The sequence below is a fragment of the Podarcis raffonei genome, chromosome 8 (genome assembly GCF_027172205.1).
Source record: "Podarcis raffonei isolate rPodRaf1 chromosome 8, rPodRaf1.pri, whole genome shotgun sequence".
In the NCBI taxonomy this organism is placed as follows: domain Eukaryota; kingdom Metazoa; phylum Chordata; class Lepidosauria; order Squamata; family Lacertidae; genus Podarcis; species Podarcis raffonei.
In genome coordinates, this window is record NC_070609.1 from 41,860,806 (window position 1) to 41,879,187 (window position 18,382).

The 18,382-nt window shown below is 42.8% G+C and overlaps 1 long non-coding RNA gene across 2 annotated transcripts; it reads left to right on the plus strand.

Moving 5' to 3' along the window:
- The first annotated feature begins 269 nt into the window (after nucleotides 1–269).
- LOC128419171 (uncharacterized) lies at nucleotides 270–11,862 on the plus strand. 2 transcript variants are annotated; one of them, XR_008331814.1, is made up of 3 exons: nucleotides 270–376; nucleotides 9,317–9,874; nucleotides 11,516–11,862. It is a non-coding gene; the product is annotated as an uncharacterized LOC128419171 (long non-coding RNA). The 2 variants fall into 2 exon arrangements; XR_008331813.1 differs by lacking the exon at nucleotides 270–376 and adding an exon at nucleotides 2,893–3,637.
- Nucleotides 11,863–18,382: the final 6,520 nt, after the last annotated feature.

Below are 18,382 nucleotides of genomic sequence, written 5' to 3' on the forward strand. Positions count from 1 at the left end.
AAACCAAAGGAAAGCTGAGAATAAAATCTGGAAAAGGCAATTAAAACATAAAAACAAAATTTTGCAGGTGACTGCAGAAAATAGATGGAATTCTTAGTATGAACAATACTACTTTCTCCCACAGAAAATGTACCCAATGTACCTGCATAACACGAGGAGAACTTAGCTGTGTTTCTTTGGTTAATCATTATCCCATTGAGTAATTTGATTTTAATTGATGTCTAGCTCATGAATAAATCTATTCATTCTCTTTAACAAAGAATTCACACAGGTGGATTTCTGCTCTCCCCCTGCTAGAGAGCAATCCAACACTGATGGTCTCAACAGATAGACTAAGTCTGGCAGCTGATGGGAACTGTGTATGCCAATAAGTAAGGTAAATATTAGCATACTTGATAAACTCACTGTGGCCAAGATCCAAAGGAGGACTGTGCAGCAGGTGCAGGAGAGAAACTGCATGCATCTTGAGTAAACGGACCAAGTGAAGGGACTAGGGATGAAGGAGAAACTGAAGTCATTTTGTATTTGTATTTGTATTATTTATTAAATTTATATAGCACCCTTTATCAAAAGATCTCAGGGAGGTTCACAGTCTAAATAATGTAAAGAAATGTATGTATATAAAGAAACACGAGCCTACCCTAATTTGCACTTTCCAAAACAGGACATAAACCAAAACTGAAACGCAACTATCCTTTGAGAACTGCGTTACAAAATTTGGAGCAGTGCAAATTTTGAAGGATGGCTGTGTTTTGGATTTCACACTGTGTTGGAAAGCGCAGTTTAGGCAGGCTTGCCCTTAAATGTGAATGGAATCAAATTTTTCCCCCATCCCTAAGGGATGCTTGAATTTCCTCTCCTGTTGTCATGCTAGGATTGGGTAAGAATCTGTCCCCAAGCCTCAGAATGGAGAGAGCCATCAAGAAGCAATGCCTCCTCCGTGAAGACCACTATATTGAATCAGCATGTTAGTGTAATTCTGTGTAATGGGCAGAATGCATATGTTTTACTGCAGTAAGTCTCCTGCAAGTGCCAATTTTATCAGTAAAGATTTGGAGTATTCCCCCCACATACACACGCACAGATAAAGTTAGACAATTTTGAATAGATTTCTTCCCTTTCTGTTATCTGAACATTGTTGTCATGATACCATACAGCGCCTGTTCATTCTAAACTCTGCTAGAGGGCAAAAAAAATATTTATGGCATACTTTAAATAAAACATATTATGTGTTCGTACGAACATATGTATCATTGTCCCTCTAGCTGAAGCAGATATAATTTCTGACAAGGTGTGCATGCAGCCTCATGCAGAATTCATGACTTCGTGTTGCATAAGAATGAAGGCGCTCCTTTTGAAACACTTTTCTAGCACAATAAGTACTCATTTTCTAAACCAAAAATGGGGGGTGGGTGGGGGTGGGATTCTTCTTGATTGTTTTGGGCAAATGCTATGGAAGTGAGGAGTCTTTCTTTCTTTTTCTTTTTCTTTTAAAAAGCATTATATGGGATTGAGATGGAGAACCTTGTCCAACCAGGTTTCCCATCAAATTCAGCTGAATGTCTCAGTGCAAATATGACATGAATTTTCTCTCAGGCTACTGGCAGTCCAGGTCAATAAATACGTGTCTTGAGTTATGGGTAGTTGAGCATTTTCCTAGGAAGAAAAAAAAGTAGTATCCATATTAATGTCCCAATGTCAGTTAACTCCTAGAAAGACAGCAGTCCAGTTGAATTACCTTGGGAAAAGCAACTTTACAGCGGGGTGAGTTTTCCATTACTATTTCTGTGCTATGTGCAAAGCAAGGCATGAAATGTACGCTGCCCATTGAGATATCTGGTTGGCCAACGGATGCTAGACTAAATGGGTCTTTGGCCTGATCCAGCAGGAATCTTTATATATTTTAATATATGCTCCATAGTAAGCTGAACTTGCCCATTCTGCCCATATTTATGTCTGTAGAGCATGAGACCTGAAAGAAGCACATTTCACTCATGCTCTGCCACTTTTTCTGATGAACACCGAAGACATGCCTGTGGTGGCACAATCTGAAGGGTGAGTATTAAACTCATTCACACTGTAATCCAAATCTCTGGCTGGCAGCATGGGAGTGGTGTAGCAGGGTGGATTTAGGGCTGTGAGATAGATGCACTGAGTGCTGAGCCTGATAAGTGAGGCAATGGGCTTTGGGAAAGAGGTGTGAGGCTCTGACAGGGTCCTCGAGTCCTCCTGTCTCCTTCCCAAAGCCTAGTTAGCACTTACCTGGCTTGAGGGAGGAGGAGGGAGGAATCTAGGACCCCGTCAGAGCCCCCACGCCACCTTCCCATAGCCAGGCATGTGCTTACTGGGCTCCCTCTCCATTCAGTGCCCAGTGTGGGGGAACCAGTCACATTGCCCTAAAACTGCCTCTCTGACTGTCTCCCGGCAATGCAATTATCTGCAAGGGATTCCCCCAAAGCTTGGTTAATGTTGCCAGTCTTCATGCCATGTTTGCAGAGCACAACACTATTTAACCCTACATGACTTAGCTACTTACTTGTCTGTTTTTCTCAGAATCCAGTCACTCATATCTCAAGGTGCTTCTCTGTGCTGGGCAGATCAGAGATGGGGATGACTGTGTAACAACCTGTTCTCTACAATAACTGATAAAGAGGTTTTGCTCTATAGCAACTGATAAAGAGGTTTTGCACCCCGCTGGCTAGTGATAACATGTGGAGGGCTGGCGTAGATCTAATTGTTTTACAGGTTAGATCTATAAGCTCCCTACAGAGCTCCCTGTGGACTGAGAAGTGCAGTCGTATGAAAGTGGTGTTGATCTCATCTTATGGCTTAGACGCTTGGAAACATCTCGGCTTTTTTTTTTTTTTTTACATTCATATCATACCACAAACAATGTTTTCTTAGAAATTGTGATATAAGCCTCAGCAATAAATCAGTTAATGGTTTCCTTGAAATGCAGGAAGAAAACAGGCAATCAGCTGACCCATCAGCGAACTCTGTTATGCAATGTGTTCTACACTTTCCATTTTGATAACCAGTTATTACAAAGTGGGGGAAGCGGACTAGAATAACTAATGCAAAATATGATAGCTTAGAGACTTTCCAGGGATTTTTTTCTTTCATTAATTTTTTTAAAAAATGTTGCCAGTCCATATGGATTTGTCAAATAGACTGAAGATTCTTGTGCAGTTTCCTCAAGGACAGTGGCTTTAAAAAGAACTCAGGGGGTTGTATCCAATTCTAGTAAACTCATAGAAGCTAATAGACAAAACTTACAAAGGTAAGGACTTGTGTTGGATACAGCTCAGGAAAGCCAAGCAAGCATTTTAGCACTATACAGGGAAGCAGGCTTAATTTTAAATGACGTAAGGCACTGTCAGAGCTGTTTGTCCACCTTTGATCCCCATTCTGCACTCAGCTCTCACTTGTGGCTCCTAGAAGCTGTCAGCATGCAACAGTGGCCACACCTTGGGAAGAGCTTCGACTGGCCGGCTAAACCAGGTGAGGGTAGACGATGAGTCTCAAGTCCTCTGTTAATTAGGGACTTGCCCTGCAGGTGAAGACAGGCACTAGCAGATTGGATGAGACCAAGAGTGGGTCCAACTGTCAAGAAGGCAATTTCTGCACATGCTGTGAAGTGAGGGGCAGAAGGGGCTCTTCAACTGGGGAAGATAGTCCATCTAGGAGAAGCAAAACTCTTATTCTAAAGCTCTGCTGCCTAGCAGGATATCTTTGGGAGAAGAAAAGGCTAAGGACTAAACCCTACACAAATTCAGAGTGGTGTCCCTACAGCGGTTCAATGGCGCCTTTCACACCTCCTTCCGACAACTTCTGCAGCCAAGCTGGTGCCAGACATATTGCTTTCCTTTCCTTTGGACCACATCACTTAAGCCAAGAGGGGATCTTGTCGTCTGGGTGGCCCAAGACACTGCCCAGGCTTGCCCCCTGGGGAGGTCACTTCGGTACTGCGAACCCAGTGGTTCCACACCTGGAGGCACACTTCATTGTCTCTCAAGACAGATGGATGCCAACAGCAACAAATGTCTCTGTCTCTGTGTTGTTACTACCTGTGCAATATCCCATTTGGTTACACAGACACAAGTGTGTGGGCCAAGCAACCATCTCCCCTTCCCCTCACAGGAAATCTGTACAGAGGACCCAAGTGCATGCAGCTGGTGAAGGATGCACACCTGCATCCATATTGCAATGCTCTCCCAGAGCTATTGAACTGCAGAGAAGCACTTTTTGATGTCCACAGGGATCTGTTTCTCCATCTAAGGGCTACCAGTCTTTCCACTCAGCTAGTTACGCATGATGAAAACTTAGCCAGGGCTATTACTATTGTCCAGAAGGTGGGATTTAGCTACTGTGATAGATCTGGCTCCGTTCCTGTATCATTAAGCAAGCATGCACGCACACGCACACACACACACACACACACACTGCACAGTATTTCATAATAAATATGTGTCTCTTTTATTAGCATAACTGGCTCTTTGATTTGTTTCAGGTTTTATGATGTTTAGACAAACGGATTTGGACAGTTAAAATTCCACTTAGGCTTGATGCATTGTATCTGCCTGACACACAATAACATTGATTTATAAGATGCAATGAATCTCTAATTAGATTTTGGCAGGATAGTCGTAGTCAGAAAAGTTCCTCTAAGTGCTCCATTGGAAGGTGTAATGAAGGCCATCTTTTAATTAACCAGTTCCCCTCCAAAGGACTATAAACACAACACCCTTTTGCCTCTGCCCTTTGACCTGTGTCACATCAGCCTTCTCAAACACACTCTTCCAGTGTGTGATTTATAGGGTATATTTAAAGAGTGATCATTACTACAACATGTGGTGGATACCAGATCTCAGCAACACATCAGCAACCCCTTTTTTTGGTTAGTAAACGAATGAAGCAAAGCTTCAGGTTGAAAAATGAGTTTATGATTACACAACAGTCTTAAGTGTTCTGTAAATTTCAACTTTTATGACCGCCTATTGTAAAAGCAGAATAAAAGGGACCATTAAATAAATAGGAAGAACTTATTTTCAATCAAGTTTAAGTGAAAGACTTGCAGAGAGATTCAACCCAGAGGTATGGCTCCACTTTTGTGATAAATGGGTACAACTTCACTTTATGTTCTTGGGAGATCATTGGAACTGGGTACTTCAGAGTCAGGCCCTTTTTCATTTCTGTAGACCTGGGGTGGCTAGATGACAGATTGTGTCAGCATCGCCCTTGAGCCAGTGCCACGAACTGGACTCATCTACTTCAGCCCCAACTGGGCTAGGCGAGCTGGGTAGCACTTCCAGAGACCACCTTCTGGACAGGAACAGGTCAAAGTGCTGTGGACTCACAGCTTAGAGTTGTGAGCACCGGATTCACTCCAACAAGAAGACAGTCGTCGCACAGCAGAGTATAGCAGAGTAAAAAGGTAAAGGTAAAGGTACCCCTGCCCGTACGGGCCAGTCTTGACAGACTCTGGGGTTGTGCGCCCATCTCACTCAAGAGGCCGGGGGCCAGCGCTGTCCGGAGACACTTCCGGGTCACGTGGCCAGCGTGACATCGCTGCTCTGGCGAGCCAGAGCCGCACACGGAACGCCGTTTACCTTCCCGCTAGTAAGTGGTCCCTATTTATCTACTTGCACCCGGGGGTGCTTTCGAACTGCTAGGTTGGCAGGCGCTGGGATCGAGCAACGGGAGCGCGCCCCGCCGCGGGGATTCGAACCGCCGACCTTTTGATCGGCAAGCCCTAGGCACTGAGGCTTTTACCCACAGCGCCACCCGCGTCCCATAGCAGAGTACAGCAGAGCTGGGTAGCTGGGTAGAGTACAGCAGAGCATAAACGACTCGGAGAGCAGCTCTGTAGAATATCTTCTTTATTCTATCTACAACTATAATACAACTATATACAGAGCTAAATGAGGTCTAAGCATAAATGAATGCTGAACTGCACTGAGTGTCTGCAGCTGCTCTTAGCAGCAACCTTATCTATACACACGATCTCTAACACTCAGTCTCTCTCTCTCCGACACACTGACTGACTGACTGATGCGGTGCTGGAGCTGAATAAGTAGAGAGCAGAACATGCCCCTTCCTCTCTGGAGAATCAGCAGACTCATCAGGAGATTCTTGGATATGGGAGGGGTGAAATCTCCTCAGATTGTTATGCTTGATACTGAGCAATCCTTGACTTTGACTAAGCACTGAACCCCCTAATGTTTCTAGTGTTAAGGTACGCACTCTGGCAATGGTTTTTCATTGTGCGGTTAAAACATACCTAATTGTGAAGGCATTCCTGAGCAATGATTTTTAGTAATACGTCTACAGACAATTCTTGATATTTGTGGTATTTTGGGGTTTGGTTTTTTTGAAGTATTTTATTCTTATTTTCATTTATGAATCAATTCCTAGGGGACACCCAGGATCATTCAGTTTGTAACTTAAAGGTCATTTCTGTTATTCATAAGGTCCACTATCCAAAAGGAGGATGGTTGGGAATGTTGCTTAGCAACCAGGCAGAGTGGCATTATCTCTGCTGAGGTAGCATATGGTTTGATTGGCTGAGTAGTTCTGAGGGAATTTTTTCCTGTGTATGTTTGGTTGACTGTATCCCTGCTATGTTGAAAGCCTGTCCTAAGAAAGACAAAACCTATTTGTTCCTTTCTCAGATTATATACTGTTTTTTGTTCAGTTTGCTGAGCAGAGTGTTATCAAGACTTTTCTCTCTGGACTCTACATTCTTTAAGTAACTCTGCTAACATGAAGCATCTCAAAGCCATTTCATATTTTTCACTGTTCTATTGTATTTATTTTGTGCTGTAAACCAACTTATTGTGTTTTTTAATGAAAAATGGTATACAGTGGTACCTCGGGTTACAGACACTCCAGGTTACAGACGCTTGGGGTTACAGACTCCGCTAACCCAGAAATAGTACCTCGGGTTAAGAACTTTGCTTCAGGATGAGAACAGAAATCACGTGGCGGCAGCAGGAAGCCCCATTAACTAAAGTGGTACCTCAGGTTAAGAACAGTTTCAAGTTTAGAACGGACCTCCGGAACGAATTAAGTTCTTAACCTGAGGTACCACTGTATATAAATGTTTAAATAAATAAATAAATAAATAAATAAATAACATTTTGATTGTCAACATTGGCTCTAGTCAGGGATAGGCTTGAAAGATTTGTTCCTACGAACTCTTACTCAGCTTCAGTGTCCAGGACATCTGTCTGAAATAATTATCATGTCATTGTTATGTGAGCTCTTTGCATCTTAGAGGCTTGTTGTTGACTCAACTATCTGCACAGGCTGATAGTTTGAGATGATTAACTGATGTCATGGATGGTGTGTTTTGTCCCTGCTAAGGGAATAGCGAGTGGGACTGACATTTAAATGGCTTTTCTTTAAACATTACAGCAGTGAGAGCAGTAAACTGAAAGCAGATGCAAATTCTAGTCCAGAAAAGTCTTTAGAAGCAAAAAAATTTTTTTCTGCACTTCAAAAAACAAAACAAAAATGAAGACACAATATTGACCACTCCCCATGAAAAGCTGAGGAAAAACTACAGAGATAAAGAGTCATAGCTTTGAGCTTCAAGATCATTTAATAGGAATGCCTATAAATCTCTCTCGGTTGTTGCCTGGATGCTGTGGTTCCAATTTATGCTTCTTTTACAGATGTAATCACAGGATTATAGAGTTGGAAGGGACCCCAAGAGTCATCTAGTTGAACCTCCTGCAAGGCAGGAATCACAGCTAAGGAATCCCTGACATTTAGCTATCCAATCCCAGTTTAAAAACCTCCAGTGAAGGAGAGTTCACCACAGGGAGGGCCATATCAGTATATTTCCAGTCAGTGTAATCTTCATATGTGTTTGCCCATGACTCAGGTCCATCCCATTTCAGCAGTAACCTGCCATTTCAAAAACAAAACAAACAAAACAAAACAAAACACCACCACCACCTGCATGAAGATTTGCTGTTCCCTTTCTCAAAATATGTGTTTCTAACAATGCTTGGAAAGTTCATTTAAAAATAGATTTCAGTAGGACTTACTCCTGTGGTGACTTACATAGGATTGCAGTCTTAGGGTCTTTACCATCCTTGAATGATGTAACAAATCTTAATGATTATTTCATCCTCACAGCAACAGAGGCAATGCTAATTATGCCCATTTATGGGTGTAAATCCAGAAAACACCAAGAGTTAATGTTGTTGGCTTATGCATTAACCAAAACTCAGCTCACACCCTGAGCAAACTTTGGCTGCAAGGTTTTCTTCAAATAGGCAAGAAGCGAACTTAGTTCCAAGACAATCTTAAACATGACACATCTGTTGATTTTGGGTCATGGTGCGGTGGCAGCTCCTTCTACAGCCAATGGTGTAATGGAATTGTTAGTTGCTTAGGAATGCCTGCTGACCTCATTTGATGGCCTCTTCTCCCCTGACTGCCCATATTCCATTCTTTCCTTGCATCCGATTCACTTCTTCCATTGGGTGAATTCCCTTCCCTGTCTTTACTGGTGGGGTAAAGCTGCAGTCAAGAGGAAGGGTCAAAGGGCATGCATTACCCATGCTTTGAGTTACACCCCCCCTTGATTATTGCAATGAGTGTACATGAGTTAGTTTATGACACTTCATTTGGTTAAGAATATGGCAGACAAATTACTAGCTGAGACTTGATTAAATATGTATTTTGGGGGGGGCAGGAGGGGAGTGCAGTGGGTTGTATTCATCTAAGTCCTACACAGAGCAGACCTGTTGAAATTAAGAGGCCATCTGCCTGTGGTGGAAAGGGTAAGAAGCAAAAAATAGGTGGAACAACAAATGCAAGTTTTCCCTTGGCAGGTTAGTTTCTACACACACTAACATCTCTCTCTCTCTCTCTCTCTCTCTCTCTCTCTCTCTCTCTCTCTCTCCAGGCAAGCAAGAGGCACTCTCAAAGGACACATTTCAGCTAGGGATCCTCTCAGGATACAGAGCAGTTCCAGTAAGGGGTGTGCTCTGAAGAGAGCTCAAAGGGCCAGATAGAGAGGTCACATTCAGCACTGGGGTTGAGATTCACCATTCCCGATTTTAAGTGTAGCATTGCTAGGTGGGAGAGGGTAGCTGAACCCTTCCCCTTCCCCTGCAATCCTTTCCCAAACAGCTTCTTTGGCATTTGGTCACTTACAATTATGAAACCCCACCAAGAGAAGAATGGCAAATAGTTTAGGGGTGTGAGGAGGAGTTCACAGCCACAGGTGCGGGGAAAGTTGAGCCTCCCCCCCTTTCTATCAATGCTCTGATTTAAAGCCTTTCCCCTTCACTTTTTGCAGTGATATAATTCCAACACAAAAAGCTATGGTTGGACCGTAAAGAAGGCTGATCGCCGAAGAATTGATGCTTTTGAATTATGGTGCTGGAGGAGACTCTTGAGAGTCCCATGGACTGCAAGAAGATCAAACCTATCCATTCTGAAGGAAATCAGCCCTGAGTGCTCACTGGAAGGACAGATCCTGAAGCTGAGACTCCAATACTTTGGCCACCTCATGAGAAGAGAAGACTCCCTAGAAAAGACCCTGATGTTGGTAAAGATGGAGGGCACAAGGAGAAGGGGACGACAGAGGACGAGATGGTTGGATAGTGTTCTCGAAGCTACCAGCATGAGTTTGACTAAACTGCGGGAGGCAGTGGAAGACAGAAGTGCCTGGCGTGCTCTGGTCCATGGGGTCACGAAGAGTCAGACACGACTAAACAACAATAACAATTCCAACACACTGATCTACTGCCATCATATCAAATTTCTGTGCCATGGAATGCTTGAAAACTTACTTTGGAGTCAATGTGTACAGGACTAGTCTTCACACCCTGCCTCCCTACTGTACAACTAGAAGGTACCAAGTTCACTTAACAGTTATGAGTTTTATTGGAGACTTGCAAAAGGCCCATCAAGTCTGATGGGAAGGAGAAGAGAGGAAAGTAACTATCTTCCAGCCTTCTTGTATGTATATATGTGTGTGTGTGTGTGTGTGTGTTTGTGTACATATATAGGTTCACCTAATACCATCCTTTTAATGCCAAGTGAAAAACTAGGCCTTCTCAATAATTCATGGAACACAGGAATCTATTATATACAGAATCAGACCACTGGTCCATTTAGCTCAGTACTGTCTGCACCAGGGGTAGTCAACCTTTTTACATCTACCACCCACTAATGCATCTTTCTTGATGGTAAAATTTCCTTACCACCCACCAGTGCTTGATGAAAGGAGGATTCAGCTTGTGCCGTAGAACCCCCTACAGCCCACCTAGAAACACCCACTAGTGGGTGATAGGGACCAGGTTGACAACCCCTGGTCCACACCAGGTGTCTGCAAGGTTTACCTCACCTGGGCCGGTTCACTCCTGCGGAGATCACTCCGTGGGCTGCACAGACACGGTTCCCACTCCGTGCAGTGCTGGTTTAGAGCCGTGCGTGGGGACTCGCCAAGCAGGTGGCTTGGTTTGGGGGCAGCTTGTGGGCCGTTTAAATGACCCCTATGGGCCGCAGGTTGCCGACTCCTGGTCTATACTGACTAACAGGGTTATACGTAGGAGCCTTTTCCAGCCCTATCCAGATATGATGGGATTAAGATAGATGGACTAATAGTTTGACTCAGTATAAGGCAGCTTCCTATGTTCCTATGAGTAGAATGAATAGAATATACTTATATAATAATAATAATAATAATAATAATAATAATAATAATAATAATTTATTTGTACTCTGCCCATCTGGCTGGGTTTCCCCAGCCACTCTGGACGGCTTCCAACAAAGATTAAAAATACATTAAAATGTCACACATTAAAAACTTCTCTAAACAGGGCTGCCATCAGATGTTTTCTGAATGTCTTTGACATCTGATGGGAGGGCATTCCACAGGGCGGGTGCCACAACCGAGAAGGCCCTCTGCCTGGTTCCCTGTAACCTCACTTCTCACAGTGAGGGAACCACCAGAAGGCCCTCGGCGCTGGACCTCAGTGTCTGGGCAGAATGATGGGGGGGGGGGAGAGACGCTCCTTCAGGTATACAGGACCGAGGCCATTTAGGGCTTTAAAGGTCAGCACCAACACTTTGAATTGTGCTTGGAAGCTTACTGGGAGCCAATGAAGATCTTTCAGGACCGGTGTTATATGGACTCGGCGGCCACTCCCAGTCATCAGTCTAGCTACCGCATTCTGGATTAAAGGCAGTTTCCGAGCCACCTTCAAAGGTAGCCCCACGCAGAGTGCATTGCAGTAGTCCAAGCAGGAGATAATTAGAGCATGCACCACTCTGGCGAGACAGTACGTGGGCAGGTAGGGTTTCTGGTAGACAACTGCCTTGGATACAGAACTGACCTGCACCTCTCTTATAAAAGAGAGATATAAATAAATAACATGGAGTTTGCAGAAATATCAAAACAAGACTTGCTTATATATTTTTTGATACCCATTGGCTTCAATGTTTGATTGAGCTGTGTTTTTTTGCTTTTGTTTCATTTTTTATTTCTCAGGGAAACTTGAGACAACTCACTTGTATCACGTTGGAATGCTGAAATAAATTGAGATGCTAATGTTCTGTCTCAGAATTGAAGCAGTCAATAGAAATGAGCCACCAGGTACAAACAAAGGAGAGAAGAGCCAAGCTGTCAGCAGTGCGAGAGAACTTTGTACTTCTGGCTATCTTTTAACAGATTCCAGTTGTGTCCACATATGGAATATTCTGCAGGACATTTAAATCAAACTGTTATATGTACTTGTGTGCCTTGTTTCTCTTTCTTTCCCTGCCTCCTTCCCCCTCCACGTCTTAGAGTTGAACTTGATGCTGGTTTTATTGGTCATGTGTTTTATGTGTTGGGGGGTGGCAATAAAACTCTCTCAAATAAAAAGGCAAGTCTTTGGGCATCCAGAGAGCTCACGGGGCAATTGAAGCCAAATGTTTGGATCCCAGGAAACTCTCCAAGGCTGGCTATTTACAGTGTCAGCTTGCACGTAGAGTACAGAGTTTAATTTTATATCGGGAACTTCACTTCTTTTTTTTCTTCCTAAGATGTTTGCCATTTCAGCTCTATGCACAATCAGCTGAATCAGTTAGAAATGAAATCCCTCTTGGCTCCATGAGGCTGGACCCTTGCCCAGCTGAGAACCTCAAAACTGGGCTTTACAGGGGGATAATGCGTAGGTGGAAATTCTAATAATCATAGCTTTCTGAATGCACCCTTGCGGAGTTACAGGAGGGGATGGAGAGAGAGAGAGAGAGAGAGAGAGAGAGAGAGAGAGACTAATGCTTTCTCAGCTATTGTGATCTAAAAGTGTATGTGTGTGTGTGTACGTGCATGAGTGTGTGTGTGTTTCATGCTGGATCAAAATCAAAATGGCGAAAAGTTCAGCCTCAGTTGTTGAGGGAGGAATGGGGTTGTTTAGTTTCTTTATTTAAAAAATTGGTTTCTCTGTTTAAAACATTTAGATACCGCCATTACCCTAAAGATATTCAGGGTGGGTAACAATAAGATAAAATAAAATACATATGTATAACACAACAAAAACAGAAGATTACACCCATATACCCAAGTCTTTCAGCTGAGTGTCAGTGATTCCTCAATGCCAAGTTCCTATATATAGGAACTATAGTTCCTATAGTTTGTGGGGATGTTTTAAGCAAGCAAGGAAGGTGCCAGTCATATTCCAGGGGAAATTCCAATTCTGAGGTGCCACTGCTAAGAAGGCCCACCCAATGTATGAAACCCAGCAGAAGGACCCTGCAGATCGCAACTCCTGGACAGCAACATACAGGGAGAGGCGTGCTTTTAAGTATTTAGGCCCTAACTGAAGCAGCTCACTGGGTAGGGTAGAACCAGGGTTGTCAGGTTAGGAGTACCCCATATTCTGAGATGGAGTGGAAGCAACAACAGCAAATGCCAATCATATTTGCTGGATTGATTTCCCTTCCTGACATGGGTTGAATAAGAAGACACTTCCTATTTCCATTTCCATTTCTGTTCTTATCATAATTCTCCAACATCCTTATCTGTGAATCAGAACAATTTGCAACCCCTTAGATTAGTCAGTGCAGTTCAACACAGTTCTTGACTCTTTATATCTATGAAAGTGAGGTGGGTATGTTGCCCATTCAAATGCAAAACCAAGCAAATAGCATTTCAGCCTTGCAACACATGACACAACAGGATTGTTGTTTTAAAAAAGCATGTGTGATACCAGTATTGACACATATACAAGGAAATGTGCACGTAAAACTTGCAGTATTCATCATGTGTAAAAATACATATTTTGAGAGCCTTGATGACGAACCTCACAAGACAATGGGAGGTAATGATGGGTAAAGAAGTGTGAAAAGGGAGTGCTCCCTCCCTCCCAGTAACCACACATAGGATAGGGCTGTTCAACAGAGATTAGAGGGTCAATCATCTTCTTTGGCTACAAAGATAGGAATCCCTTCTTTTTTTGCATTGCCACAAAGTCTGAAGCTTTCAGCATGCTTTGAGAGTGCCGAGTTGTATTAAACGGTAGACTGAGAGAGGGAAGGAGAAGAAAAAGCCCTCTGAAGAATTGGTGCTTAATTACAACTTAATTAGCATAATTATGCATGCTAATAGCATCTCAAATGAATAACAGTTGTCAGGAGGTTGGGACCATCTGTAAGAGTGTTGGATTAATACATCATTTTTTATTTCTAACAACGCTGTAACCCTTTGCCTGAAAGTGATTTTCATTAATCAAGTTCATTTTTATTATATAGAAAATTTGGCATTTTTCATTATGGGCCATTATCTTTTCCCCCATGTAGTCCTAATACAATACTAATGAGACCCCATGTGGCTACTCCAGGCTGACAATGGTAGTACAGGTGTATTATTATAATTGTTACAAACAGCATGTTGTACCTCGGGCCTAGTAGAGTTCTCGTCCCAAGGTACCCGGGTTTCTGGTTGGCATCATCCCCAGGGCTCAGCAGAGTTTCCAGGGCTTTATAAAAAAAACACACATGTTTGTGATCATGGGGAGGGAGATTTAAAGAGACAGAGCTGTGTTTGTTTTCAAGATGGCTAACTTGGAAGCTTTCACATGCAGCTTTTCAGAATGCCCACCACTACTCTGCCCTCAAACGCTGGGCTCAGGAGAAATTGTATGTGCTCTTTCAAGGGATTTTGCGGGGAAAGGGATGGTGCAATGGCAGGGCTATTTTAATGACACCAATATTTATTTCATGAAGACTTCGGCGGAACAAATAGTCTGAACATTGCTCACTGCAACATGTCAGCATAAGCGGAGGGGACATTGTGGTATCGGATGCCTCAGAGTAGTAAGATGTGTGGCAAACAAATAATGACAGTGTATGGTAAGATTTCCAAATCGAATATGATAGGAAATCTGGTATTTATTTGACAGGGATCAGACAGCTGATTTCGATTTTCTGTGGAGCTGCCCAGAATTCGAGAGCAAATTTATTTACAACTTTTGGAAAAACAGCTGTCCTAGTCTGTTGCTGTTAAAACAAAACACAAGTCTCCTTGCACCATAAGGATCAACAAATTGCTCATGGCAAAAGCTTTCAGAGTCAAGTTCATCAGAAGGAGGGACTGTGACTTGGTGGTAGAGCACATGCAACAGGGTCCCAGATTCAATCCCTGTCACAGCTAGTAAAATATAATATCAGATAGCAGGTGAAGGAGCTGTGCTGGAGAGCAGCTCCCAGCCAGACTAGCCAATGCTAGGAACTGATGAATCATGTTCTTTCTGGTACATATTACCATTGCAGGCATCTACCCACCGCATAAGTAAGCTTTGATCAACATAGATATTGTGTGTTATTTTTCGTCTATAGCCAATTTCCAGATATTGTAAGTGTTTTCGTTTGGGGACAACACATATGGGGCTGTAGTTAAAGAAATTAATAGCACTTTTATTTATTAGCAATTTAAATATAGATAGGTAGTCGAAGTTATGCCACAAGTTCAACAAATCCTTTTCTTCTTTGGTATTTCAGATCCAATTTTATCCCAAAATCTCTTAATTTGGGGGCACTCCTACCAAAGTCTTTAAAAATATTGAGTTATTTTAGTACCTAGAGAAAAATGGATCGTAGATGACATCTAATATCCATCATCCCCTCCCCTCTACTACCTTAGAAGAGGAATCACCCATTCTCTCACACACATAGAATCATTGATGAGAGGATGCCTCTTATAAGATGGAGTTTGAATGTGAATCATCTAAAATTTATTTAATTAGATGACAGCCCTAGAATTCTGACATTGGCAGCCCAATGAAAAGCAGTCCCACATACCTCACTGTATATTTCTGGTGTGGTCCTGCATGTGGAAATAAGTTTCCTCCTGCTTTTGAATTGGCTCTTAATTTATTTAAAAGGGTTGTTTAGGCTTTTAATTGGCCCATAATGATAAACTGATAGCAAGTTAGATTTCCATCAACTTACTCATGAATTGCTAGTATTTTAGTAATAAATTGCCAGCTAATAAACTTCTTGTAGCTTGCCTTTGTAAATGCCAACGTAAAGGCCTAAACACTCCTCGTTGAGTTAATTACACATTTAGTGCTTGTGTAATTTTGAATTAATTGCAGACCAAATGGATTTATGGTTCATGTACTTAATAAGCCTTGGCAAGTGCCCTTTTAACAATCCATTGGTATTTAGGATCCTGGCGATTTTATTATTGAAGAACAACCAACATTGTTCATAGGTCAGGATCCTTTCCCCCCGACAAGCCATTCATGTGTCCGGAGAATAAGCATATTGTGTATAACCAGGATCGGCTTATGTCGTGGGGCCAAGCCATAGCAATTGCCTCCTGGTTGTAGTGTCCCGGCCACATACCAGGCGGGGCAAGGCAGAAACAAGATCAGGGCCAAGTTGACACACAAGTGGCATCACCTGGCTGACTCTACCAATGTGTTCATGCAATGCCAGCCTTGCCACTGCCTTCCCTCCCAGTATGTGGGAGTGACTTTGCTCTTGGGAAGCTGTTGCTGTAGCTCTGCCCCACCAGATTATGGTGTCCAAATGCATAGTGAATGACTTTCCAAAATAATGAGTAGATGAGTTGGACAAATTTGTATTCTGAACCATGCCATTGCAAACTGGGTGATGGTCTCTGCTAAGCATCAGGAAAAGAAGAGTGTTCTCTGGTCTTTGGTGTTACATCGGTTTCGTGCAACTCCCTCTGCCCTCCCAAGGTACATTTTTGTCCTGGTTTTCTGAAACAAGAGCATCAAAAAATAATATGACAGGTTTTCATAATGAATAGAACAGAGTTTTAAGCAGGCCCTATGGAAACCCAAATGTGATGCATCTACATCAACCCCTCTCTAAAAATATAATCATACTCTCTTCCCTTGCTGATTCTGTCACCTTTTGAAAACCATTTTAGTTTCATAGGAGTCTTAAGTACTGACTCTAACTCTGTAGCCTTCTGCAGAAAGCATATGCAATATGTATGTATCACAGACCAAGCAATCATGCATTTCAGGGAGAAGATGACGGTCAAATTGCAGTAGCAGCAGAATATCTTTTGTGCAGGAAATACCCTTTCAGCTTGGAATAGCAAGCTGGTGCCCTCTGTACAAGAAGAGAAAGGCTGAATGGCTGGGGAGTACAAAGGTAGGTCAGGGTGATGGGAAAAGGGCAAGAGTAAAATGAAAAAGGAGATCCTTGGGGGGCTGAAATGGAGTTTGACGCAAAGCAGAACCGCCTAAGTCCCCCACTCATATAAGTTGCTCAACTGTCTGATTTCCCTTGTTGTTGAGAGGTCGGAAAGGTAAATTTACAAGCCATACATAACAGATGTTGGCCTGTTGCTAAAAGATGTTTCTTTTTGGGTGTGTGTGTGTGTGTGTCTTCTGGTGTAAGCCATTTATTCCACATTTACAAATGCACCAAGTCAGGAATAGCCATTGGAAAAGAATAGCAGTTCTCTTCCTAGGTTAAATGCCTTCATGTGGTAGAGACTTTCATGTAGCAGTGTTTATTTTGTGAGTCTGCAAATTTTTGCTCTGGGCTGAAAGTTCATTAATTTTGAGTTGGGTTTGAAGTGAAAGAGGAGGGGAAACTGTTTCCCCCACTTTCAAATTTTGGGAAGAGGGTTGCAAGGGTTGGGGCAGCAGGCAAAATTCAGAATACTACTGCTTGGCTGGCGCCTATCATTCCCACCACCCAGAATAACCATTGTATGTACATGGTATGTATTTCATAAATTTATTAATTGTTTTCCATCCCAAAGCAATGAAAACATCAATAATAAAAGTGTATTTAAAAGCAATTTCAGGTCCAAATTAGACAACACTTGCAGATTTTTCAAATGTTAAGTGGTAGATAATAGGTCATAGAACTGTAAGTTGGACGGGACCTTGAGGGTCATCTAGTCCAACCCCCTGCAATGCAGGGCTCAAACCCACAACACGGAGATGAAGCGGTACCTATTTATCTACTTGCACTTTGATGTGCTTTCGAACTGCTAGGTTGGCAGGAGCTGGGACTGAAGAACGGGAGCTCACCCCGTCGTGGGGATTCGAACTGCTGACCTACCAATTGGCAAGCCCTAGTGTTATGTACTGAGTAGAATAGGATCCAAACTGCAGCAGTCTGAATGGTCCTAGAACAATAGGATCCAAAAGGCAGCAGTCTGATTGGTCCTAGAACAATAGGATTCAGAATGCAGCAGTCTGATTGGTCCTAGAACAATGCAGCAGTATGATTGGTTGGCAGGAACCACCCAATCATGCTCCAGATAGAAGTGAATCCACAACCTGATTGGCTTACAGTAGAATTCCGGAATTAGCCAATCATGTGCAGCCCATTGTGTAAATAATGTATATAAAGCAGATACCTTGAGGGGACTTTCATTCATTCCTCCTCACCACTATTGAGCTGAATAAAGAGCATGAAATCACTTTGCGACTCTGAGTATATTTCACCTAGGCTCAGTGGTTTACCTCACAGCGCCACCCGTGTCCTTGTGGAGAATAGCTGCTTTTAAATACATACATACATACATACATGCAGAATAAAGATCTCCACTTATAAAGTTTGTTGGGAAAGGAAACTCTTCAATTGGCACAGAAAATATAATAGAGATAGTGCTTGCATGATATTTAGCAGGAGGGAGTTCTGCCATAGGTAAATACCCAATTTCCACATTGTGTGGAATGTACTCCCTGATGAAACGACTGATGAATCTGCAGGGGGATCTCTGCTGAAGAGCACAGTGATTGGGTATGTAAAGGAGGGGATATAAAGGGTGGGAAAATCTTTTAGGCTTCCTGGTCCCAGGCTGTATAAGGTTTTGTACACTAGTACCAGCAGAGCTGGCCCACACATGAGGCAAGGTGAGGCGACTGCCTCAGGT